Source organism: Lissotriton helveticus, chromosome 12 (assembly GCF_964261635.1).
Source record: "Lissotriton helveticus chromosome 12, aLisHel1.1, whole genome shotgun sequence".
Taxonomy (NCBI): domain Eukaryota; kingdom Metazoa; phylum Chordata; class Amphibia; order Caudata; family Salamandridae; genus Lissotriton; species Lissotriton helveticus.
The window spans coordinates 825,133,249-825,159,519 of NC_136073.1; the positions used below are offsets into that span (position 1 = coordinate 825,133,249).

General features: G+C 48.2%; 1 protein-coding gene and 1 long non-coding RNA gene across 3 annotated transcripts in view; one reads left to right on the plus strand and one right to left on the minus strand.

Annotated features, from left to right (window-relative positions):
• Window positions 1-885: 885 nt before the first annotated feature.
• On the minus strand, window positions 886-25,553 carry LOC144799888 (uncharacterized). Its single transcript, XR_013603894.1, has 2 exons — window positions 25,387-25,553; window positions 886-3,013 (listed from the first exon to the last, which is right to left on the minus strand). It is a non-coding gene; the product is annotated as an uncharacterized LOC144799888 (long non-coding RNA).
• A 407-nt stretch (window positions 25,554-25,960) lies between these two features.
• Window positions 25,961-26,271, plus strand: part of LOC144798873 (dnaJ homolog subfamily A member 1-like) — a 126,695-nt gene continuing 126,384 nt past the window's right edge. Inside the window, exon 1 of one of the 2 annotated variants that reach the window (XM_078669964.1) lies at window positions 25,961-26,058. The gene's annotated coding sequence lies outside the window, so the exon portion shown is untranslated. Of the gene's footprint in view, window positions 26,125-26,271 lie in introns of both variants that reach the window. The other variant, XM_078669963.1, reaches the window with a different exon arrangement.

Consider the following 26,271-nt stretch of genomic DNA (forward strand, 5'->3'; position numbering starts at 1 on the left):
CCCATTTCGAATGGGGATGAGCAGGAGTATCTGTAAGGATAAGCAAAGGTGCCAGGCGAGAGGAGGGGGTGGAGCTGGGGGGCGGGATGGAGAGAGGGGCAGGCACTGCATGGCATCACAGCGCTCTTCTTGATACTGACTTGTGACCTCAGTAGATAACCCTCCCTCTGCCCACCTCCTGCACTAACACCTCAGCATCTAAGGGTATGGGTTTATTTTGGGTTTTTTGGGCGGGGGGGGGGGTGATTGCGAGATGCGTGCCAGCGCCTGTCTTTAAACCTTACCCACACAAACACAGTCACAAAAGAGTATTTTATTTTATTTTATTTATAAAGTTTTATACAGCGCGAACTAAGATCATTGTTATTCACAACCTACAATTCCAAAGTTACCACAGCCTTGAAGATCACAAAACAGGTGTAAATGTACTTCAGCCCAGCCCTAGTAAGTCTTGCACCATACATGGCCATTCATAGGTAGTACAACACACTGCCATAGAAAATAATGGAGGCGGGGAGTTAGAATAACAATCCGTGATATATAACCAGGGCCATTGGAATTAAGCGGCAGGGGAGGGCCAAATTATGCTGCAGAGTAGACTAAATTATGCGGCTAGAAAAATTTAATTCGGCGGCATAATGAGGCACATTTTATGATAGTATACTTCAATTTTTTGTTTTTTTTTACACATAGTAACAGAGTGAGAAAAGATTTCGCCTTATTAGTACCAGTTTAATACCCAAATATAGCAATAAGCAACTGTAATGTGTCCAGTCAACATTTGCAACAGGCCTTCCACCGCACGTGTTCGCTGTGCCACCATGTTTTTAGTAGCAGATGATGGATTATCCTGAAAAAAACCTCAAATACGCAGACAACGGTGCAACTGATAAATGATTTGTTTTTTTTAATTAAATATTTACATACTGTTTGTGATAAAGGTATGTCAAATAAAAATAACATATTTTTTAATGTTAAAATGTAAAAGTTAACTCATTTGAAAACATTTATGTTGACAAACTGTTATTGAAAAATAAAATGTTGCATAATTATACACTCATATTTTAATTACATGGGGAGCCAGAAATTATGTCATTAATTATCAGACTTTGACCAGAAGACGAGAGACAAAGGCAGAAATGGGAGAAAGATGAAGGAAAATAGGAAAGCAGTGAGAAAGGGAGAAAGTAGAGATGCAAAAAGAGATTTCAACAAGCATTGGCAATGCAAATAGGTTGGGCTTATAAGTGACTCCACGGTAATTGACGGGGTGAGGCACTCAATGAGTACTCATATAAGCACTCTGTAACCTGCAAAAAACACGCATCGTGAAGTCCACATGGACATGAGTCACGCATTCTGCCGCTACAGCCTTTTTAGGCAAAGTAGTTTGCTATGCAGCACTTTTCACTTTTCCGTTTGCAAGCATTGGCCTACATGTTTCATTCAGCATGCAAAGTGAAATGCAAAAATGTGAACAGACACCTCCTTTTTCCTTTTAAGTTACCAACAATCCCTAGTGACGATGACATTATAGGATTTTTGTTGATTTCAAAGTTCACTCCTCCCTTTAACTGCACTCATTTCCCAAAGCTGAATGGGTGTACGACATGGGTGGCAAGTCTATGCCAAAGGGATGAAGGTCTCTTTCTCACCCCATGTCTCTCTTCCTATGCCTCCAACGTTTATAAAAGTGAAAACTGCTGTTGTGAAATGGATTATGCAATAGTAAATGCGAGACAAAGTAATTCAGAGTGCCAGAGGACAAATGTACAGGCTTGTCGCAATACATTAGTTCCTAATGTGTGACCAGTACCAAGGTTGCCAGTGGATGTTTCTGTGCTTCACCAGAAGAATGTTTGTCTGCATGCACTGTTTGGGTCTCCCTTCTTCAATAAAATTATTTAGACATGCAAAGCTTAGTAGGGCTGTATGTAAAAACAAAACTATCAGAATGGAAAGAGTAAAACCAGGACATAAAAAACTACTCATTGCAGACATGGACAAACATAAGAGCTCTGAAAACCCAAAGCACCCCTTGAAAGGGGAAACATCCTTTACAACGCAACTTTTACCACGCAGTGCCTTTACGACGCAACTTTTACAACGCAAACCATTACAACGCATTGCGCTGGGGGGCGCTCTAGGATAGGGAATAGGTTTAATTTACTATCCAACACCTTCCCTACTATCCACGGGGACTGGAGTTGGAATAGTAAATTAAACTATTCACTATCCAGCGCCCCAAAGCACTATGCGTTGTAAAGGCATGTGTTGTAAAAACAGTGTTGTAAAGGCATGCGATGTAAACGCATGCGTTGTAATGTCATACATCCCTTGAAAGACTAGACCCTATACAATCTCTGATAAGTGGGCTTTGTGTTCTGTTGTATGACACACATCCAACCTACAAAAATAAGGATGAGGATATTTTGTGCTATAGCACGTCTGGTCTTATTGTCTCATTTAGTTCTGTTTTACACAGCATTCTGGGACTTGAAGTTTTATACTCATGAAAAACACTACGGTTAAAACAAGCACTCTGTAAATTACTCATGTCTCCCACAGGACTACAGAATGGCACTGTAATAACTTGTTTAGAGCCGTACAGGGAACAGGGGTGGTGTCAAATTTTCACAGGGAAGAGGGAAGCTTTGTTTTAACAAAATGTAAACTCATGGCAAGGAATCAGAATGGTTTTATGAACAAAGCAAATTACCGACATTAGCCCATATAATGCCAGAAAAACTTTTTGGGACATTTAATTAAGTAAGAAGCAGCTTCCCTACTCCATGGCTGGTGGCATTCTAGAGTGTATGTCAACATCAAAAAGAAGCGTGAGAGCTCTCGGTGGCCATTGGACAATGGTTTGGCCATCAGCACTTTTCATCCTGTGTTTTTTTTGATCCAATGCTGATTTTGTTGCAGTCTGGCCCTGTAGCCAGACTTCTGCATCTGGTCGACAGGTGGGGATATGTTGAGTAGAAGATGCTGATGGCAGTAGATGAAAGTACTAGAGGGAAAGGGAGAGAGAAGGAGAAACAAGCTGGGGTTGATTGTGATGGTGAGAAGAACCAGGGACAGACATAAACTTAGAAATCAAGTTTTAAAGCAATAGTAGGACAGACCAGACAGATTCTGCTTGTAAGCATTTTTAATATAATATCATAATTAATATTTCTCTCTTGCTGCACAGCCAGATTTAAAAGCCACAGGAGAGCATCTCCCATAGGCAGGCCAGTAGGAGAGCTAGGTATCACTGTGCGAAGGAATGGGAAACTGAAAAAGAGGCACCCAGCATTAGTGTTTTTAAATGTATCTCTAGATACCAAAGCCATTATTCCCCATGGCAACGCAACAGAGTAGGAGGCTTGCTGTCTATCAACCGGCATAGACAGTTGCTATACAATACTGTGAGGGTCCAGTGCGCCTCTCCTCTTACATGAATGCTTGTCTCTTCAGACATGCTGAGTGTGCTAATGTTAGCAAAGTGGGTTGACGCGCATGCTGCACAGATGTTAGTGAAGTTCAGGTCACAGATGTGTGAAGGTGGGCAGCGTCTGAAGGATGTGTGCTCTAGTGGATGATATATTACCTCTGGAAAGAGATGACCCTGCATCTTAACTATACCAGCTTGTTTGATCTTAGACAAATAACATTATACTGATGACTTAATTCATTGGTATAGGAAACAGTTAAAAAATATTGTCTGTGCAGTTTAGCTTCAGGGAAGGTGCGATGCTCAATGGCTGCTGGAAGCACAGCCCTGGTGAAGGAAAGTGCCCCTTTTTTGCATGGTTGACCCCCACTTTTTGCCTGATGTTGATGCTCTTCGACTAAGTGTGCCCTGGGTTCCTGTCAAACAGGTACCCAGGGCCTACGTTCTTTCCCTAAAACTGTACTGTTACACATCCAAATTGGCAACTCTCTGACCACACGTAAGTCCCTTGTAGTAGGTACCGTAGGTACCAATGTCACTGTGACCAGAGAAGGCCTCTAAGGGTAGCAGCACATATTGTGCTACCATTAGAGGTCCTATACCTTAACACACACACTGCCCTTGCTGGCTGCATGTTTTAGTGCAGAGAAAAGTGAGGAGTCGACATGGCACACATCCCTGTGTTTCAGGCCTTTAGCCACGGCCTCTTGTATTGGTAAGCCACCCCTCTAGCAGGATGCACTATGCCACTGGTCAGGGTACAGGCCCCCTTATAGTATCTAGGTCTATTCTTAGACATTGTCAGTGCAGTAAAGCCATAAAGAGTATAGGGCCTGGGAGTTTGTCATTATGAACTCCACAGCACCATAATGGCTTTTATTGAAATCTGGGAAGTTTGATATCAAACTTCTCAGCACATTTAACTCACACTGATGCCAGTGTGGGATTTAATGTAAAATGCACTCAGAGAGCATCTTAGAGATGCCCCCTGAAAAATGAGCTAAACCAAGTGTCTTGGCTGACTTGCTGCTTGCCAGCTGCCACCCCCAGACATGTTTCTGGACCCCTGGATCAAGAGCCTCCTGCTCTCGGGTCCTGAAACAAAGCACATCCTGGGCAGAGGTGCCAAGCCTCCTCCGCCAGGTTGGGCAGGGTCCACGAAGGGGAAGCTTCAAAGGCTGGCTGCCTTTGTAAGCTGACCGAGCCATTTGCTGCTCCCAGAAATTTGCCTCCACTGGTTCTGACCCCCACTTTGGGGGGGGAGAATCAGCTGGAAAACCAAGTTAGGAGGAGAGGTGTGCCCACCTTTGCCAACTCAACCCCTCAGGTGGGGGAGGCAAGGTGAAGCACAACTCTCAGTCCCCACCGTCTTGAAGATGAGGGCATCCAGCCAACCAAAGCGAGGCTTATTGCCTCCTCCCACTGGAGGGTGCCATAAAAAGAAGTGCTGGAGCCTGGAAAAATGGCCCAACCTTCCAAGAGAAGACTGGGGAACAAGAAAAGGCAAGACGACTGGGGAACCAGCTTCTGAACAGCCAAAGGTCCAGGACCCCTCTCCTCAGGGAGAGGACTTGTAAGCCCCAGAGGGAACTGAACCCATGGATCTTGATCCTTACCAGACTGAGCTCCTAGGCCCAGGGGGACCCACTAGAGAAGAGTTGTGCCTTGGACAGCAGACCTGTCCAACTCTTGAAAGCATGAGGCAGCAAGCTGCTGCACAGGAATAGGGAAATGTTAGTGGTACCAACAGAGCCTATTGGGAGAAAGGACTCCTGTTTACTGAGGCAGAACCCCAGCCCTGGTGCCACTAGGAGAGTGGTAGTGCCTCCGATGTACAGAGAGTTTTTAATCACTGTGGCCCATGACATCCTCCTAGATGGGCATCGTGGCTAGACCAAAACTTGGGACAGGCTAGTTAGCCATTTTTACTGGCTCCAGAAATTAAACGAGGTTGGCAGCTCCTGTGTCACAAGTGGCAAAGCAAATGGGCACCCAAAGGCCCCCTTAATTCCACTACCATTGGTTGGGGCTCCCTTTGAAAGGGTAGGTGTGGGCATTGTGGGTCCACTTGAACCTCCCACAGTCTCAGGAAACAAATGTTTACTGGTGGTAGGGCATCATGCCACCAGGCATCCTGAAGCAATTTCACTTAGGACTACTACAGCTCCTGCAGAAGCCATGGCCCTCTTTGGTGCCTTCACCAGGGTATGGTTTGCTAAGGAGGTGATATCAGAAAGGGGTCACACTTCCTGTCTGCATACCTCAAACACATATGGAATGAATGTGGAGTGCAGTACACGTTCACTATACCCTATCGCCCACAAACCAATGGTCTTGTTGAAAGGTTTAACAAGACATTGAGGGCATGATCATGGGGCTAACCAAAAAACTCAAAAGGAGATGGGATGTCCTCTTACCATGCTTGCTTTTTGCCTACAGGGAGGTGCCTCAGAAGGGAGTAAGGTTTTCCCCCTTTGAACTTCTTTATGGCCACTCTGATAGGGGACCACTCTGTCTTCTTAATGAGGGTTTGAAGAAGCCTTTCCAAGAACCCAAACAGGATATTGTGGACTATGTACTAGGCTTAAGGTCCAGAATGGCAGAGTACATTGAAAAAGATTCCAAAAATCTTGAGGCCAGCCAGGAGCTCCAGAAGCACTGGTATGACGAAAAAGCTATACTGGTGGAATTTCAACCAGGGCAAAAGGTGTGGGTTTTGGAGCCTGTGGCACCAAGGGCCCTCCAGAGTAAATGGAGTGGCCCTTACCCCATCTTAGAAAAGAAAAGTGAAGTCACCTTCTTGGAGGACCTGGGCACAAGCAGGACACCCAAAAGGGTGAGCCATGTGAACCACCTAAAGCTTTTCCATGACAGGGCTGACATAACTATGTTGATGTTTACTGATATTTACTGAGGAGTGAACCTCTCCCTGACTTCCTCTGTTACAGCCCCAAAGATGGGTCAGTAGATGGAGCTGTCTGTTCAGACACCCTCACTGGCAAACAGCAGGCTGACTGTAGGCTGCCTGTAGGCTGCCTGCAGGCTGACTGTGACCAGGCAGGTCGCTCCCTCTGCCACCGCGCAGACCCCCTGTGTGCCGCTGCTGCTGCTCCGTGTTATCTGCTGCCTCCCTGCAGATTGGTCTGTCTGACCGTGTGTCATCTTCTTCCCTGTTGACTGTGTTTCCTTTCTTTGCCTACTGTTGACTGTGCTTCATTTTTTGCCTTTGTTGACTGTGCTTCGTTTTTTGCCTTCTGTTGACTGTGTTTTCGTTTCGCCTCCTGCTCCACTTGCCCCTTGTTTTTCATTTTTGTGCCCGCTGTGCCTGTCTCTCCCCCTGCCCCCTCTTCCCTTCTGTGCCATTTTTACCGCCGCTCGCGCCCCACGTGGCCCCGCCCCTCGGTTTCCATTGGCCGCCCCGCTCCCACCTCCCAGCTGCTCCTCTCTCCCTCTCTTATGGAGGCCACGCAGTGGCCGCGCGCAACGGGCACGCTGCTGGCGCGCCAAAGGCAAGCCCGTCTGCGCCCGGACCGTGCCCAGCGCCAGAACCCCTGGCCCTTGACGATGCCAGCCCACACGACTGAGCTACGACGCCGCCACCCTCCACGCATTCAACACCGGCCGGACCCCCGCCTGCCACAGAGCCACCCCCCGAAACGCACCCATGGACCCTTCACCTGCCAAGCCTGCAAATTCACCTGCCTCCGGACCTGCACCACACCCGCCAGACGAGGCACCAGCAACAACCACCTCAAGTGTATCCTGCTCAACACCCGCTCAGTCCACAAGCACGCCGTCGAACTCTGGAACCTCCTCGACACAACAGCCCCGGACGTCGCCTTCCTCACAGAAACCTGGATGGATGCCTCCTCAGCCCCCGACATCGCCATAGCCATCCCGAACGGCTACAAGATCACCTGGAGGGACCGCGTCAACCAAACCGGAGGAGGCATCCCCATTATCTACAGAAACACCATCCGCTTCACGACCAACGCCAACGACACCCTCACCGCCGCCGAGCACCTTCACTTCCAGATATACACCGACCCCAAAACCACCCTCAAAGGTACTCTCACCTACAGACCCCCGGGATCACGCACACAATTCAGCGAAGCCATCGCAGACTTCATTAGCCCGCTTGCCCTCACCTCCTCAGACTACATCCTCCTAGGGGACCTCAACTTCCACCTGGAAGACAACAATGACAACAACACCACCACCCTGCTAGACAACCTCACCAACCTTAGACTCAAGCAACTAGTGAACACCACCACCCACTACGCCGGCCACACGCTTGACCCCGTCTTCTCCTCCAGCAACCACAACTCCTTCAGCCACTCCACCAGACCACACTGGACAGATCACAGCTGGGTCCACTTCAACTTCAGGAAAACCACGACCCACCACCACCCGCAACAGGCTCCCCGAAGATGCTGGAGCAAGATCACCACCGACCAGCTCACCACTTCCTTGAGCCAAAATCCTCCCGCCAACACTACGGACTCCAACGAAGCAGCCCGTAACCTCACACAGTGGCTCACCAACTGCCCTTGCACCACTGAAGAATCCTCCCAGCAGACCCAGCAGCAAGAAAATCTCGTGGTTCACCAACGACCTCAAAGACTCCAAGAAATCCTGCCGTACCCTCGAAAAAGCCTGGCGCCACGACCAGTCTACAGAAAACATGACAGCCCTCAAGAACGCCATCCGCAAACACCACCAGCTGATCCGCACCACCAAAAGGACAGCATTCAGAGAATGACTAGACAACAACACCCACAACAGCAAGGAACTCTTCAGCATCGTAAAGAGCTCTCCAACCCCAGCACCAGCAAAAACAACATCACGCCCTCGCAAGACCTCTGCCACGCACTCGCCTCGTTCTTCCACCGCAAGATCACCGACATACACAACAGCTTCGATGCCCAGACCACGCACCCAACCACCGAACCAACGCATCCCACCACCACCCTCTGTGCCTGGACCCCCGTCAGCACTGAAGACACAACCCACGTAATGAACACCATCCACTCTGGCTCCCCAGCCGACCCCTGTCCACACAACATCTTTAACAAAGCCGGCTCCATCATCGCACCCCAACTCCGGAACATCATCAACAACTCCTTCGCATCTGCCACCTTTCCGGAGAGCTGGAAGCATGCGGAGGTCAGCGCCCTCCTAAAGAAACCCACCGCCGACCTCAAGAACTTCCGCCCCATCTCGCTCCTCCCTTTCCCCGCTAAAGTCATCGAGAAGACCCTCAACAAGCAGCTAACCACCTTCCTCGAGGCAAACGGCTCCCTCGACCCATCACAGTCCGGATTCCGAGCAAACCACAGCACCGAGACCGCCCTCATCGCAGCCACCGACGACATCAGGTCCCTGCTCGACAACAGGGAAACTACTGCCCTCATCCTCCTCGACCTATCGGCCGCATTCGACACAGTCTGCCACCGCACCCTAACAAACTGCCTCCACCACGCCGGGATCCAAGGAATGGCCCTGGAATGGATCACCTCCTTCCTCTCCGACAGAACTCAGAGAGTCCGCCTACCTCCCTTCCGCTCAGCGGCCACCAAGATCATCTGCGGCGTACCTCAAGGCTCATCGCTCAGCCCCACCCTCTTCAACGTCTACATGAGCCCCCTCGCAGCCATCGCACGCCAACACAACCTAAACATCATTTCCTATGCTGACAACACACAGCTGATCCTCTCCCTCACCAACGACCCCACCACTGCCAGAGCCAGCCTCCAGGACGGAATGAAAGACGTCGCGGAATGGATGAAGCTCAGCCGCCTGAAACTGAACTCAGACAAGACGGAAGTCCTCATCCTCGGACCATCCCCCTCCGCCTGGGACGACACCTGGTGGCACCCTGCTCTGGGCACCGCCCCCAAGCCCACGGACCACGCACCCTGGGTTTCATCCTGGACTCCTCCCTCACGATGACCAAGCAAGTCAACGCCGTCTCGTCATCATGTGTCAACACCCTGCGCATGCTCCGAAAGATCTTCCGGTGGATCCCCACCGAAACCAGAAAGACGGTCACCCAGGCCCTCGTCACCAGCCGACTGGACTACGGGAATGCCCTCTACGTTAGAACCACAGCCAAACTACATAAAAGACTCCAGCGCATACAGAACGCTTCAGCACGACTCATCCTGGACATCCCCCGACACAGCCACATCTCTGCCCACCTGAGAGACCTACACTGGCTCCCCATCAGCAAAAGGATCACATTCAGGCTCCTCACCCACGCTCACAAGGCTCTCCACGACATGGGCCCCATATACCTCAACAGCCGCCTCACGTTCTACACACCCACCCGACAGCTCGGATCCACCAGCCTCGCCTTCGCCACCGTCCCACGGATTCGCTGAACCACCACCGGAGGAAGAGCCTTCTCCTACTTGGCCGCCAAGACGTGGAACTCCCTCCCTACCCACCTCCGACTGACCCAGGACCATCTCTCCTTCAGGAAGCAACTCAAGACCTGGCTCTTCGAGCAGTAGCAGTACCCCCCCCCCCCCTCCCAGCGCCTTGAGACCCTTGCGGGTGAGTAGCGCGCTCTATATATGTGTTTGATTGATTGATTGAGTGATTGATAGGCAAGTCTTACAGCAGTATGCTAAGCTCTTCTCCTTGACCCCTGGTCAGACACACTGGTGTACCCATGACGTGGACACTGGGGACAGTGTACCTGTCAAAAACAAAATATATCGACAGTCTGATCAAGTTATGGAGAGCATCAAAGCTGAGGTGAGCAAGATGCTGGAGTTAGGGGTTATTGAACCCTCTGAGAGCCCCTGGGCCAGCCGAGTGGTCTTAGTCCCCAAACCTCATCCACAGGGTTGAAAGAGAGTAATGAGGTTTTGTGTGGACTACAGAGGTCTCAACTCGGTCGTCAATACAGATGCTCACCCCATTCCCAGGGCTGATGAGTTGATAGATAAACTGTGTGCATCCAAATTTCTAAGTACCTTTGACTTAACTGCAGGGTAATGGCAGAATTGCATGACCCCAGGAGCCAAAGAAAAGACAGCATTCTCAACACCTGATGGGCATTATGAGTTTACTGTTATGCCCTTTGGTTTAAAGAATGCCCCTGCCACCTTCCAAATATTGGTGAATCGAGTCCTTGCTTGATTGGAGGCTTTTAGTGCAGCATATCGTGATGATATTGTTGTCTTTAGCTCCACCTGGCAGGATCTCCTGATCCACCTGGGGACGGTTTTACAGGCCCTCCAAACTGCAGGCCTAACTCTCAAGTCATCCAAATGCCAGATAGAGCAGGGCACAGTTGTATACTTGGGCCAACTTGTTTGTGGAGGCTAAGTGCAACCTGTACAGCCCAAGATCCAGGTTATCCTGGACTGGAAGGGCAAACACCCCAGACCCAAGACAGGCATTCCTTTGCTTGACTGGGTACTACAGGAGGTTTGTGAAAGGGTATGGATCCATTGTGGCACCCCTCACACAAATCATCTCTAAGAAGATGCCCAAAAAGGTCAACCGAACAGTTAGCTGTCAAAAGGCTTTTGACACCCTGAAAGAGGCAATGTGCTCAGCACCAATTCTCAAAGCTCCAGGCTATAACAAGCAGTTCAATGTGAATACTGATGCCTCTGAGCTAGATATTGGGACAGTCCTATCCCAATCCAATGATGATGGCCAAGACCAACCTGTTGCTTTCATAAGCAGGAGGTTGCTACCTAGAGAGCAGTGTTGGACTGCCACTGACAGGGAGGCCTTTGCTGTGGTCTAGCCCATGAAAACGTTGAAACCATTCTTGTTTGGTACTCACTTCACAGTTCATACTGACCACAGCCCTCTCAAATGGCTAATGCAAATGAAAGGTGAAAAGTGAAAATCCAAAACTCTTGAGGTCTCCCGACAGGAAATGGACTTTACAGTGAAACATAGACCTGGGACTGCCCATGCCAATGAAGATGTACTTTCCAGGTTCTTTCACTTAGACAATGAAGACTCTCTAGGGAAAGGATAGTCTCATCCTCTTTCGTTGAGGGGCGGGGGTGTAAGAAAGTGCCCCTTTTCTACATGGTTTCCCCCCACTTTTTGCCTGATGTTGATGCTCTTTGACTAAGTGTGCCCTGGGTTCCTGCCAACCAGGTACCCAGGGCATATGTTCTTTCTCTAAAACTGTACTGCTGGACATCTAAATTGGCAACTCTCTGGCCACATGTAAGTCCCTTGTAATAGTTACCATAGGTACCAAGGGCACTGTGACTTTAGAAGGACCCTAAGGGCAGCAGCACATATTGTGCCACCTTTAGAGGTCCTGTACCTTAACACCCATCCTGCCAGTTGCAGGCTGCGTGTTTTGGTGCAGAAAAAAAGTGAAGGGTCGGAATGGCACACATCGCTGTGTTCCAGGCCTACAGCCACTGCCTCTAGCAGGGTGCACTATACCACTGGTGAGGGTAGAGGTGCATGAGCCCTGTACCCCAAAAGTGTCTAAGTCTATTATTAGACATTTGCAGTGCAGTAAAGCCATAAAGAGCATATGGTCTGGGAGTTTGTCATTACGAACTCCACCGCACCATAATGGCTTTACTGAAGTCTGGTAAGTCTGATATCAAACTTCTCAGCACATTAAACCCACACTGATGCCAGTGTGGGATTTAAAGAAAAATGCACTCAGATGGAAAATTAAAGATGCCCCCTGGAAAACAACCTAACCCTAGTGTCTTGGCTGACTGGCTGCTCGCCAGCTGCCACCCCCAGACATGTTTCTAGTAAAACCTGGGTCTGCAGCCTCCTGCTCCAGGGGTCCTGAAACAAAGCACATCTTGGGCAGAGGTGCCAAGTCTCCTCCCCCAGGATAGGCAAGGTCCACGAAGGGGAGGTTTTAAAGTCTGCCCGCCTCTGTAAGCTGACCCAGCCACGTGCTGCTCCCAACAAATGGCCTCCACTGGTTCTGACCCCCACTTTGGGTGGGAGAATCGCCGGGAAAACCAAGTTAGGAGGAGAGCTGTGCCCACCTTTGCCATCCCCACCCCTCAGGTGGGGGAGGCGGGGTGAAGCACAACTCTCAGTCTCCGCCATCTTGAAGATGGGGGGGGGACAGCCAACCAGAGTGAGGCTTATGTCCCCCTCCCACTGGAGGGGGTCTTCTCAGATAAGAAGAACCAAAGAGCCATGCTGAAGGAAGAAGAGGAGGACACCAACTGCCTTGGGCCCAGCCCTGCCGGCCTGTCCCGACCTTGACCTGCTCCAGTGGAATCCTAGCGTGTCCTGCAGCCAGCAGCCATCCAGAACCCGGAGAACCTGTCCTGCCTTCACTGAAAAGACTTTGTCTCCTATGAGCACCGGATTTGCTCACACACAGACTCTGGCTCTGACCAAATCCATGAGTCTGCACCACTCCTACCCGACGACCATGGCCCGAGTTTGAGTGGCCCAACACCATAAGGAGGTCAACCTGGCGATCCTAACCTGAGATCCAGTGACCCCTGACCTGCCGCAAGTCTACAGCCAAAACCTGCAGCCTCTATCTGGAGGGTACCCCCAACCGCGACCAGGCGCTGGTATGGAAAACCGATGCCAAAAGACACCCTGCACCTGATGCCCCAGGGCCTTGGGTAGCCAAATCGACGGTGTCCAAGCATCCCCAGCACCTCAACTTACCTCTCCAACCAATGGTCTCCTCCAGAAGATCTTCGTGTCCAAGCATGCTGCATTTGGTCAAGCCGGAGAATCCCCATTGAAAGTAACAGGGCATCCAACACCAAAACAGCACCCTCCACCCAACCACCCTACTGCTGCTGTGGGTGCACCTTGGGTGCATCCCTGAACCGACTTTTTTCCTGAGCTTAAGTCCAGCAGCTTTGTTACCTCAACCTTGTGGCCTGCTCGTGAGCAGCCACCAACCGAAGGCCCGCTATACCACATTGGATAATATTGCGCCTCAGCACTCTGCATCCGGCCGCTCTAGTGCTGTTGAGGATGCTCTGAGAGTGCATCCTTGACCCTGGGGGAACCCTTGTTCTAACCACAGAAACCCAACTCCCACAACTAAGTACTTACCAGTAAACCTATAACTTAATTTCCTCCCAAAGGATTGCATTGACTGTTTTTCTGTGAAAAATGTTCTAAGTGTGGAGTTGGAAAATTGTATGAAAACATAATAAACTGTATACTTACAAAAACTGCTTTACTTAACTTTTATTGAGGAAATGTCCCAGTGTGATATCTAGACATATCACACTGAGTAGAGAAAGTAACTGGAAAAATAATCTAAAAAGTAATCATACAGTAATCCTACAGTAACTGTAAATTTACTGCAAAGTATCTACAAAGTAATTTCAACTGTTTCTGCATACCTTACCTACCTGTATATAACACCAGTACATACAACTGCATTCAACTGTATTGTTTCTGCAAAGTATTATTTCACGTATCTGCACCAGGCTTGGCTTGGTTCTAGAAATAAAATACAACTCAGTAATATTTTTTGACAAAACAAATTGGTCAGAGTTCAGTCTTTGAGTGTGCACTATAATTCCTTGCCCTGAGTCTGCACAATAAATGCTTAACACTACCCTCTGATAGGGACTTACTGCTCTCCCACACTACCACAAATAGAGAGTAGGGTACTATCTACTTTAGCCTCTGCCTACCTTTGGGGATCCACTGAACTCTGTACACAATATACCTCACTCTTGTATAGTAAATAAAGAGCCAGCTTCCTACACCTGGGGCCTAACCACTGGTGCCTCCCGGCCACGGACTGTCCGCTGCCTCCCAGTGTTTCCTTCTTGGGATGAGATCTGTAGAGGGCCTTCACAGTGTCTGGGGTACAGTACAGTTTTTTGTGGAGTTTATGCGCTCTGAAACTCTATACAAAGCTGAGAACAGATCCTACAATGAAAGACGGCCTTTGCCCACAATGCATGATGCAGCTGTGTGTTTGAGCTGGACAGGCTATTGACTAGGCCTGCAGGCACCTTGCCTTGTCTGGAGTAGAGCAAGTGCCGTGGTCTGAAACCCACAGCCCCATGGGTTAGATTTTATTTGTGCATTGTTCACTGCTACTGAAAGGCGCAGGTGGCATTTACGGGGAGAAGGGACCAGCTCAACTAAGAGGGAGCCGCAAACAGACTTGAGAACAGTACACTGATGGGAAGAAGGGTTACTCTGTACAGAGCAAACTGATAGTAAAACAAGAGGGTAAAAAAAAGAGAGAGCGGTGTGTCCAGGCATTGCCTGCAGCTTCAAATGGTATTGAGACCTGATCTACTGCGCTCCAGGGGCAAGGACATGTCATTCCTGCTTGTGTAGAGGGATGCACCTTGGAGCAGGGGGGGAGAGGTGCTAACTGTCCTGCACTTCAGTGAGACTGGGTAGAAGAGTGCAGGCTTCTATGGCCGACTTTCAGCTCTTTTCTTTCTGGAGAAGGGTCGGGCATCCACAGATCTTCGTGGGTGCTCCTGTGGCATTCCTGCTATAGCAAAGTTCTGTGGGTAGCCAGCCAGGGGCATATGCCACCTTTCCAGCTTTGTGCATGTCAGCACATAGACCACAGGGAGGAGGCAGGATGAATTTTGCCACAAAGTCGCAAGTTCAGGAATGTTAGACCTGGCTTTTCCAGCGGGTTTATCCCAAGACTTTTTGGCCTCCTGTTTTGGACCCTGTTTTTGTTGGTTTTATGACTCTGGGCACTTTACCACTGCTGATCAGTGCTAAAGTGCATATGCTCTCCCTGTAAATTGTGTTGATGGATTGGTAATTCCATGATTGGCATATTTGATTTACTGTCCATAGTACAGTGCACTGTGTAAGCCCAGGGATTGTAAATCAAATGTTGCTAGTGGTCCTGCAGCACTGATTACGACACCCACATTGACCAGCCTGTAAATGTAACTCAGACCTGCCTCTGCAGTGTCTGTGTGCAGTCTAGGACTGCCATGTCGACCTGGCAACTTGCCAGGCCCTAACTTCCCTTTCCTTATATGTAAGACACCCCTAAGGTAGGCCCAAGCCAGCCCCAGGGGCAGGGTGTAGTGTATGTGAAAGGTAAGCCATGTACTGAGGTGTGTGACATGTCCGGACAGTGAAATACAATGTACTTCGGATTTCACTATTGAAAGGCTATCTGTCCCATAGGATAGAATGGGAGTTTATTTATAACATCTTATAAATATAACTTCCCATCAGTAAAATATCGAAATATGGAATTTAGTATGCCTGAACTAAGAATATAAAAATGCATCTTTTAGTAAAGATGATTTTTATATTGTATGTTAGAAAATACCACTTTTATAAAGTAGGTATTTTCATGCTTAGCCATCCTGTGTGCCGCTGCTATGTTTGGGTATTGACTGTCTGGCTTTTGATTGACAGGGGCTGGGGATGTGCATTCTCTAAGACTCCCACCAGGGGGGTGTTGATGTGTGTCCTTTCCTGAATGAGTCTGGGCTGGGCTGAATAGACCTGGGCTGCATTTAGAGTAGGTGGAGATTTCCTTGCACCTGAATAGGCCTGGTCTGCCTTATACAATGCTGTCTCCACCTCCTGCTGGCAAGCTGCACCAGAGAGGACAGAACTGGTTTTGGCTGGGCAAAGAGCTCCTCTGCCTCCAGAGAGCAAAGGAATTTGTGCTATTAAAAGTGGGGCCCAGACCACTGAACTCTAGATTACTGCTTAACTAATGATCCTGCCAGGAAGAGGAACCAGGAAAGCTGGAGGAGGAGTACTGCCCCTGTGCTGTGTGGTGCTGGGGTTGGTCTGCAGTGGTTCCTTCTGTCTTGGGCAGGAAAAGGACTGGACTGTGCTTTCATCATCCTGCTGTTAGAGTTTTCTCCAAGGACTTGAAGTAAAGCGTGCCTCCTCTTGGAAGTCTCAGGGATAGAAAAGACTTCTGGGATTGGCCTGCAGTGGCTGTTTCTGCCAAGGAAAGGACAAGGACTTTGTTGTGTGCTGTATCCCCTGCTTGAGAAAGATCGCCAAGGGCTTGAAGTAGAGCTTGCCTCCTATTCTGAAGTCTCAGGGACACAGACTTCACCCCCAGAACCCCTGAACTTCCTTGCTGGGAGTTCAGACCTGCCAAGAGGTGCCTGCTGATTCTCAAGGCCTCTGGAGGTTGTTCCTGCTGTTGGGAGCTGGACAGGCAACGCAACTGAGAGAAGCGCGATGCATCCACACCTGTTTCTGATGCACCGCTAAATAAACTGATGCAGCGCCTGCCCGCGGCTCAATAATTCACTGCACGCTGCATTGAGTCCACCGATCTACGAAGTCAGAGATCATTGCGCCGATTTTGACCAAGGCCCGGCTGTGCAGCTGCAAGAACCAACACATTGTTGGACCGTGGCTGGAGAAACCGACGCATACCCGATCCTCATGCATCGCATCTCAGCGCCACGCCTACAAGTACGCCGGGCCGCAGTAAGACACCGACACATCACCTCCCTGCACAGTAAGAAACCGATGCATCACCTCCCCTTCAGTACGGAACCGACTCATTGCCGCCCCTGTGTGGCAGTAAGGCACCGACGCATCACCTTCCCTGCAGTAAGGAACCAAAGCATCACCTTCCTGGACGAAAGGAACGAACGCATCACCTTCCTGCGACAGTTTGTTTGTGCGCGTGACGCAACCAAGGTACTTTGTGTGAAACATGTCGCATCTGAAATTTGCTTTGAACAGAACTGTTTCTACCTTTTGAAAGTCATATTTTATTACTGTATTGTGGATTTTTGTAGTTTTGGTCTTGTTTGGTTTAGATAAAGATTACTTATTTTTCTAAACTGATGTGGTGTCCATTTGTAGTGTTTTCACTGTATTACTGTATGTGTGCACAAATGCTTTACATGCTGCCTCTGAGATAAGCCTATCTGCTCGTGCCAAGCTACCAAGGGGGTAAGAAGGGGTTAATTTTGAAGTGTATTCCCCTCACCCTGACTAGGAAGAAGGGTCCCTACTTGGACAGAGGAGTAACCATTGCCACCTAGACACTCCTATTTCTAACATGAAAACCACTGCCAGCTAGCCTGATAAAACACTATAGAAGACTACCATAAGCCATTGTGGTTCCCCTGGTTCTGATTCCCGTAAGCAAAAATACAAAATCATGCCCAAAAAGAAAATCAAAAATACAAAACCTGGGTAGAGTCTGCAGCACAGTCCCCCTGGTGCTACTCTGAGCAAGTGTTTTCCTCTTCTCGTCTTCACAAAGACAGAGGAAGGCACAAAAGAGCTGCCTTCTCCCACCAGTGAGAGTGATTGACACCTCATTGACATTAAACAACTAGCAAGCAAGCCTCTGCTCCTGCTCTTGGGCTTGGGCGGCACATGAAAGAGAAAAAAGCTTTTTGGAGTCTCCAAAAGAAAAACAAGCATTTGCAATGCAATAGGTCTCGCATTAGAAAAGTTTGAGCTATTGGTATTGTAAATGACACATTTTTTATTTATGTGTTGGTTTTGAAAATAGCGAAATTAATAGCTTTGTCATTTACTATGCTAATAGTTGTAACTTTCGTAAATGTGCCACCTATAGCATTTGTAATGCAATATGTGTTTTATTTATGTGACTTAGATGTATTGACATTACAAATAACAATGGCTTTTTTTTATAATTAATACTTAAATAAAAGCTTTTGTAATTTATAATGGCAATAGCTTACACTTTTGTAAATAACTTTTGTGAAGATTATGTTCAGTGTATTTTATTGTTACGAAAATCCAAGAACAGAAGTGAAATATTAACATCTTTTTGTGACATTTGTAATAAAGCTTGAAACATTGAGAGAACATATTTGAACCAGTTGTTGTTGAATGGTTGCACAGATTGATGCTGTGGTGGCGCTGAGTGATGTGGTGGCGAAGAGTGATGCTGTGCCGTACAGTGATGCTGTGGTAGCGCATAGTGATGTTGTGGTGCCCCTGAGTGATGCTGTGGTGGTGCTAAGTGATGCCGTGGTGATGCGATAGATAGATAGAGTGAGTGCGATAGATAGATAGAGGGAGGGCGATAGATAGATAGTGAGGGCGATAGATAGATAGCGTGAGGGCGATAGATAGATAGATAGATAGAGTGAGGGCGATAGATAGCGTGAGGGCGATAGATAGAGTGAGGGGTAATAGATAGAATGATGGTGATAGATAGATAGATAGAGTGGGGGCGATCGATAGAGTGAGGGCGATAGATAGATAGAGTGAGGGCGATAGATAGATAGAGGGCGATAGATAGATAGATAGAGTGAGGGCGATAGATAGAGTGAGGGCGACATAGATAGAGTGAGGGCGACATAGATAGAGTGAGGGCGATAGATAGATAGAGTGAGGGCGATAGATAGACAGATAGATAGAGTGAGGGGGATAGAGTGAGAGTGACAGATAGATAGAGTGAGGGTGACAGATAGATAGAGTGAGGGCGACAGATAGATAGAGTGAGGGCGACAGATAGATAGAGTGAGGGCGATCGATAGAGTGAGGGCGATAGATAGATAGAGTGAGGGCGATAGATAGATAGAGGGCGATAGATAGATAGATAGAGTGAGGGCGATAGATAGAGTGAGGGCGACATAGATAGAGTGAGGGCGACATAGATAGAGTGAGGGCGATAGATAGATAGAGTGAGGGCGATAGATAGATAGAGTGAGGGCGATAGATAGACAGATAGATAGAGTGAGGGTGATAGATAGAGTGAGAGTGACAGATAGATAGAGTGAGGGTGACAGATAGATAGAGTGAGGGCGACAGATAGATAGAGTGAGGGCGACAGATAGATAGAGTGAGGGCGACAGATAGATAGAGTGAGGGCGACAGATAGATAGTGAGGGCGACAGATAGATAAAGTGAAGTGGCCTTGTGGTGGACGTGGTGGGGGCCGTGGTGGTGGTGGTGGACGTGGTGGTATTGGATGTTGTGGTGGTGGACGTGATGGTGTAAGTGGTGGTGGTGGACGTGGTGGTGGTGGAGGTGGGTGTGGTGGTGGTGGGTGTGGTGGTGGTGGTGGACGTGGTGGTGGTGGAGGACGTGGTGGTGGTGGAGGACGTGGTGGTGGTGGAGGACGTGGTGGAGGACGTGGTGGTGGTGGACGTAGTGGTGGTGGATGTGGTGCACGTGGACGTGGTGGTGGAGGTGGTGATGGGTGTGGTGATGGGTGTGGTGGTGGATGTGGTGGTGGACATTGTGGTGGTGGATGTGGTGGTGGTGGACGTGGTGGTGGTTGACGTGGTGGACGTGGTAGTGGTGGACGTGGTGGATGTTGTGGTGGTGGACATGGTGGTGGACTTGGTGGTGGTAGTGGATGTGGTGGTGGTAGATGTAGACGTTGTGGTGGTGGCGGACGTGGTAGTGGCCTCGTGGTGGACGTGGTGGTGGCCGTGGTGGTGGTGGTGGACATGGTGGTGGATATGGTGGACATGGTGGTGGATGTGATGGACATGGTGGTGGTGTACGTGGTGGTGGTGGAAGTGGTGGATGTGGTGGCGGTGGTAGTGGTGGTGGTAGGTGTGGTGTTGGTGGACGTGGTGGTGGAAGAGGTGGGTGTGGTGGTGGTGGACCTAGTGGTGGTGGACGTAGTGGTGGTCGACATGGTGGTGGTGGTGGATGTGGTGGTGGTGGATGTGGTGGTGGTAGATGTGGTGGTGGTGGTAGTGGACATGAGGGTGGGTGTGGTGGACGTGGTGGTGGTGGAGGTGGGTGTGGTGGTGGTGGACTTGGTGGTGGTGGACGTGGTGGTGGTGAACATAGTGGTGGTGGATGTAGTGGTGGTGGATGTGGTGGTGGTGGAGGTGGTGATTGTGGACGTGGTAGTGTTGGACGTGGTGGTGTTGGACGTGGTGTGTTGGATGTGGTGTGTTGGACGTGGTGGTGTTGGATGTGGTGGTGTTGGGCGTGGTGGTGTTGGGCGTGGTGGTGTGAAACATTGGAAATAGCTAGAGGCATAGAGAGATCTGTTCTAGCATCCAAGGAGTTTGGTAAATCCAAAGTGTCTTTAGCAGAAAGTGTGAATACAATCTCATAAAGCCAAACCTTCTTCAAATACTAAGGTAGAGTTGTATGTGTGGGTTCGGAGAGTTACTGCTGCCAACTGTCCTGTACATGTACTTTGTATTAGGGATGGGGCACTACAAAATATATCTGTTTAAGGGGTTATAACATCAAGAAACACCAATCAAGGTGTTACTAAAGAACATCAAAAAGTAAGTGTTCGATCTTTTAAGACCTGCGTACGATTGCACAATAAGTACGAACAATATGATGACATCACATCGCAGAGGAGCCGATATTTAAATTGAAAAGTAATAACAGATGGGTCATATTAACTACTGCAGGGTGACTGCACTATTGTCATGCTGTATGTATAGTGCATTATTATAGCTTGGTAAGAAGGAACCTTTTCTCTATAAAAAAGGCAACACACGAGGTATTGTCAATGCTCGTTCTCATTCATTTACTGTAAGGCCTACACATACTCCCAATGTACAAAAAACGCTTCGTTTGGAACCAGCATTAGCCGCCAGCACCACCTCTAAACTGGCTCACTGAACCCTGTCTATTCTGAAAGCAGAGTGTTGTAAAACCTGCACTCTGTGTAAAGATTTATATCTATCATGTAAACAGCATATTCTACATGGTGTAGGCATTCTGGAAAGAACTCTTGCCAACCTCAAAAGAACACATTTCACAGCAGGCTAACACCCTCGCTGGAAAGTACACCGGATGTTCTGTACACAGCACATTTTATAACCTGTAAACACTTTAACTGTAAAGGACTCGGTGCAGTAAACACAATATTCGACAGCCTGCAAACAGTCTCACTGTAAACGACCCTACATGTTACGTCAACTAAACAGTATATTTTACAGCCTCCAAATGCTCTCACTATAAAGAACACTACATATTCTGTAAAAAGGTTATTTCAAAGCTTGCAAACACTCTTTTCTGCAAAGAACCCTACGTGTTCTGTAACTAAGCCTTGTATTCTACAAGCTGTAAGGAATCTAAGTGAAGAACTCGAGACTAAAAGCAGCGTATTCCACAGTATGTAAACAGTCTCTAAAGAGCTAAATCTGCATACTTCACAGCCAGTATATACTCTCTGTAAAGTCCTATCTATTCTGTAAGCAGATAATTCCTTTTTATTCGAAGCTGAACTTGAACCTTCTTCCTGGTCTTAATGTGACATCGCTTACTGTAATCATAGTTACTAAGTTTTAACAATCTTCTGCCAACCGAGCATAACGCCTTTCATTGGACCTGTAAAGACTTATCCGCTTTTTTTTCCTAATCGGTTTCTATCAGGAGTGACAAGAAAATGATACAAAGGTTAGCAGGAGGACAGGGACCATAGTGGAGCAGTTTCGGAAAAACAAAGTGAGAAATGTGGAAGCGGAAAGATGGAGAAATGTAGAAGAAAAGCGGAAGGTTGGTAGAAATCGTAATAGTGCGGATTTGCCAGCGAGAAGAGGACAAAAAAGAACAAGAGGAGTGAGGTGGGTATAAAAGCATACACAAATATGGAAAATGCTGAAAGCAAGAGAAAAAAAGAAGGAAGAGTAGAAGGGACAGAAGGAGAAAGACAAAGTGAGAAAGAAACAGAGAGACAATTGTAAATGAAACTGTTGAAACTAACAATGTTGTCATAATATGCTTGACAAATGTGTGTAGAAAGGTACAGTTAGGTTAGTTATTTTTATTTAGCATGCCGTTCATTTCTTCCAACAAGCGAGGGGGGATGTGATAAGCGTGAGGCGAGAGACGGCGTGGCGGCCGTCAAAGTGAAAGCCGTGGGCAGTGAATAAATTAGGGGAGGAGAAATGCCTGAGGCACAGCGCACGCTGGGGGATGCCTGTGGGAGGGAGGCTGGTGGCTTTGATGTGCACAGCGCACGCTGGGGGATGCCTGTGGGAGGGAGGCTGGTGACTTTGATGTGCACGCGCTTTTTAGGTCAATGCGCTTGCGCATTGAGCCTTGCTTTTCACGGGCACAGCATCAAATCGCCCGATGGTTAAGCTCTCGTTAAGCCCCAATATCTCTCGCAAGCGCATTGACAGGCTCGACCTAACAAGTATGAAGCTGGAGGAACACAGTCTGACATTTGATCTCATCTTTGAATACACAACAAATGTGAGGAGATAACAAGAATTACAGCCCTGTTTACAGAAATGGAAGTCAGAGCAACTGAAAAGATAGAGTGCTTGTCTGCAGTGCTCTTGGACAAAAGAAAAAGTTGTCCCTTTCACCTTTGCTAAAATGGAACAAGTGGAAGGCTACAAGTATTGGGGCTCTGCTCCATGAGAGTGAACAACCGATGAAAATGAAGAGCAAATAAAACAAGCATTGGCATAGCCAATAGGTCTCGCCTTTGGGACCTTATAAGTGTTTAGCCATGCAACACTTGATGTTGTTGCACCAAGGATATTGTGCAGGATAACTAAACACTTATTAGATCCCGAAGGCGAGACCTATTGGCTATGTCAATGCTTGTTTCCTAATGGTTTCAGGATATGCACCTTGCAAAAAAAATATGGCACTAAAGAAGCACGGCAAGAGTGGCACTGTGGCCACAGCAGGAAGTAGGGTTACATTTTGCTCAGAATTAGGGCTATTCACAGGTACGTGCACCAGAGCTATCAATTTAAAGGCGGTCAGGAAGTGGAAACACACACAAAATGATGAAATTCTGCAGAGGGATAATTTTTTTGAGGAACATAATCAGCTAGAGAAAAGCGGTGAAAAAGAACCCAAGCAAAGTTCCTCCAGTGCAGCACAACACGCAAGATGTAGGTGGAAGTAGAGAGAACAGCTGATCGCTCGTCAAGTGCTGACACGAGTCAGGATGATGCTCAAAAACACTTAGTGCCCAGAAAGTCTTGTACCGTTCAGCCGATGAACGGGACAATTCACTGTCTCAAAGGATTTTACTGTGAACAGCATGAACAGCTGATGCAGGGAAAGAAAATATATATTGGCGCTGCGACTTTTGCAAAGCGCCGCACGTGGAATGCCAACTGCACAAATACTGTGTGCCATTTTTTCTCCAAAGATAACGGCATGTATGTAGACTTCTGCTTGTGAGCTCGAAATACACCAGCAATTTCTTCCTTCAATATGTTGGTATGTTGCACTGGTATGCACGCATGCATCAATCGTGTGCATTCCAGGGACGCCACTCCTATCGTTGGAGAAACTGGAGATGGGTTGGTGAAAGGTGCCACTGCCAATGACTAACTGCACAAGTACAATCCAGAACAAGCAATGGCTGCGCGGCCGTGAAAGTGGCACGGCCGCGCGGCTGCTAATGTGAAAGTAATGGCCAGTGATGTGGAGGAAGAGATAGCAAAAGGCAGATGGCGACTTCCCGCGTGCATGCAAGCTTGAGGCCAGGAAAAGTTTGTGGGTAGCACTTTTGAAGCCCCTTAGTAAAAGTCGAGGCTCGACTTAAACAAGACGGAGGGCATTGCTGTGGGGAGGGGGGGGAGGAGAAATGCGACACGGCGGGCAGGGGAGGGGGCGGAGCGGGGAGAGCGGCGATGAGGGTGTGAAGGTCTCACATGAGGGGGCGTGGTATCTTAAGTCGTGTTGCTTGGGAGGCAAGATTTTAAAAAAGCGCCATACTGAAAGAAAGGCGTGCGCCGCCTTGTTGAAAGTGAAAGGTGCTGAAAATAAACATATGCAGCGGCACTACTGCTGAAGCGCAAGTGCGGAGCTGGTTAAAAAACCATGAGTAATTGAAATTTAAGGGAGCCTGCTGTGAGGAAAAAAAGCCTCGCCCGCCATTGTTTGTATGCGCTGTGCTTTGCTCAAACATGAAGCCCGACGCCCAGGCGATGAGGAGTGCACGACCCCAGAGCCTAACCCTGCTTGGTGTACATTTAAGAACTCCGTTTGGTCTCTCATGAAGGGGCGTGGGATCTTAAGTTGCGTCGCTGCGGGAGGCAAGATAAAAATACAAGTTAAACAAGTTTTAAGAGGAGACGCGGCCGTGAAACTGAAAGTACGGCCGACCGGCCTTGAATAATTAGGGGGTGAGGAATGCGCTGGGAGGGCTGCCTTTGATGTGGCAATGCGAGGCAGGCAGGCGGCTGGTGGCATTGTGCATGCGCTTTTTAGGGCTTGCGCAATGACCTAAAAAGCACATGCACTCCAAGAAATCGCCAGTGGAATCGCCAGTTCGGTAAACTCTCGATAAGCCCCTATATATCTCGCTCCCGCTCAGATAGGTCGCTCGACCTAAAAAGACTAACCACTGGGAAGCAAGGTTTTTTAAAGGACACTGAGAAAAGAATGAAACGTATTGGGTGGGCTGTAAACCTACAAACTATAAACAAAACTTCTCGCGGAGACAGTGGAAGTGGGTCTAGGCTCAACCTAGGCTAAATTGTTCATTTACATAAGGCACCAAGCATCCATTTCATTTCTCCTTTCCAGATGACTTGATTTATCCCAAAAACCTGGACATGTTTACAAGGTTAAGAAAAGCAGCCCTCTGAAATCCGGGGCGCCTGGTCACCCTTATCTTTTATGTAACTCATGTAATCCTAAATCCTTATGTATCGCAACTGGTCCTTTTGTAAAGCGCTCTGACACCTTCGGGTAATGTTCGCGCTATAGAAAATGGCATTAAATAAATAAATACAAATAAAAAATGTTTTTAAAAAAGAGCAACCAGGCGCGGAATGGTGCTACCGAGCAGGTAATGCTCGATTTCAGCAGCTGGGAGCGACCCTGCTGTGGGAAAAGTCACCATCTTAACCTCGTTCTCGGAGGGGGAGGGGGAGGGGGGGGGCGCGTAGAACACGTTGGATAAACGGCTAGCCCAGTGAAATCACGACAGACCCCTTTAGCCAGCCTGACTGTAAAAAAATTGAGGCTGGCAATGTCAAAACTATATTTTGCCATCACTATGGGATGCCGGGGTAATGTGCGGCGTAGTAATACATTATGTGACGTTTTTTATTTAAATTGTTTACCGGCTTTCGTCGCAGCCCCGTCCTGAATAATAGTTGAGACGATGGCACCAAGGCTATCTAGGCAGCTCAAATATAGTTTGGAAATTGTAAGACCGTAGGGCGGGATATCATATCATACAAAGCGAAACTCGTTCCGATTTGTAAAACCGTTGCTGCAGAACCGGAATGGTGCGTCATTAAACACAGAGGAAGGACTGTGGTTGCTCATGCAATTACATTTTACCGCGTTCCATGTACTGAGGATATTTTTTTTAACCTACTGTACCATTTGAAATTAAAGCAACGAGTTCAATAAGGAATACGAACCGAGCATAACATTTTTAACTAAGAAAACAAATCATAGCTTAGCTGAATATTGTGCGTTTTTCTTTATTGAAATATTATTCTTTAAAAAAATGTTTTTAAAAAACTGTAAAAGCGATACAAAATTGTTGACAGTCTAGGAAAAAAACGTATTTTCATCCTCCTGATTATGTCAAAAATGATCTTACCACGCTCCCTTCCAAGATGGCTGTTCTATTTCATTACTTTCTTTAAGGTTTCGCGCCCTGTGTCCCCTTTTTGTTTCTTCGGTGTGAACTTCACCAATGACCAGGTGGGAAACTGGAGAGGGGCGTTACTGAGCTTCGAGAGAATTCGGCGAGGAATTCAAGGGGCTGAGCAACAATACAGGTGAGAAAACACCGGAGGAGGGTCGTTTTGACAGGCGGCGGCCGAGGTTGTGGGCGAGCTTGAGAGGTAAGAGACAGCGCAAGAAGGGCTGTAAAATGGCGTAGGTGAGGCAGGAAGATAGGCGTACGTAGAGTGGATGTCAATCCTGCTTCATGGAGGGATACAAGACAGGGAAGAAGAAAACGGGGTGATGTTGACACAGGGATGTCAGAA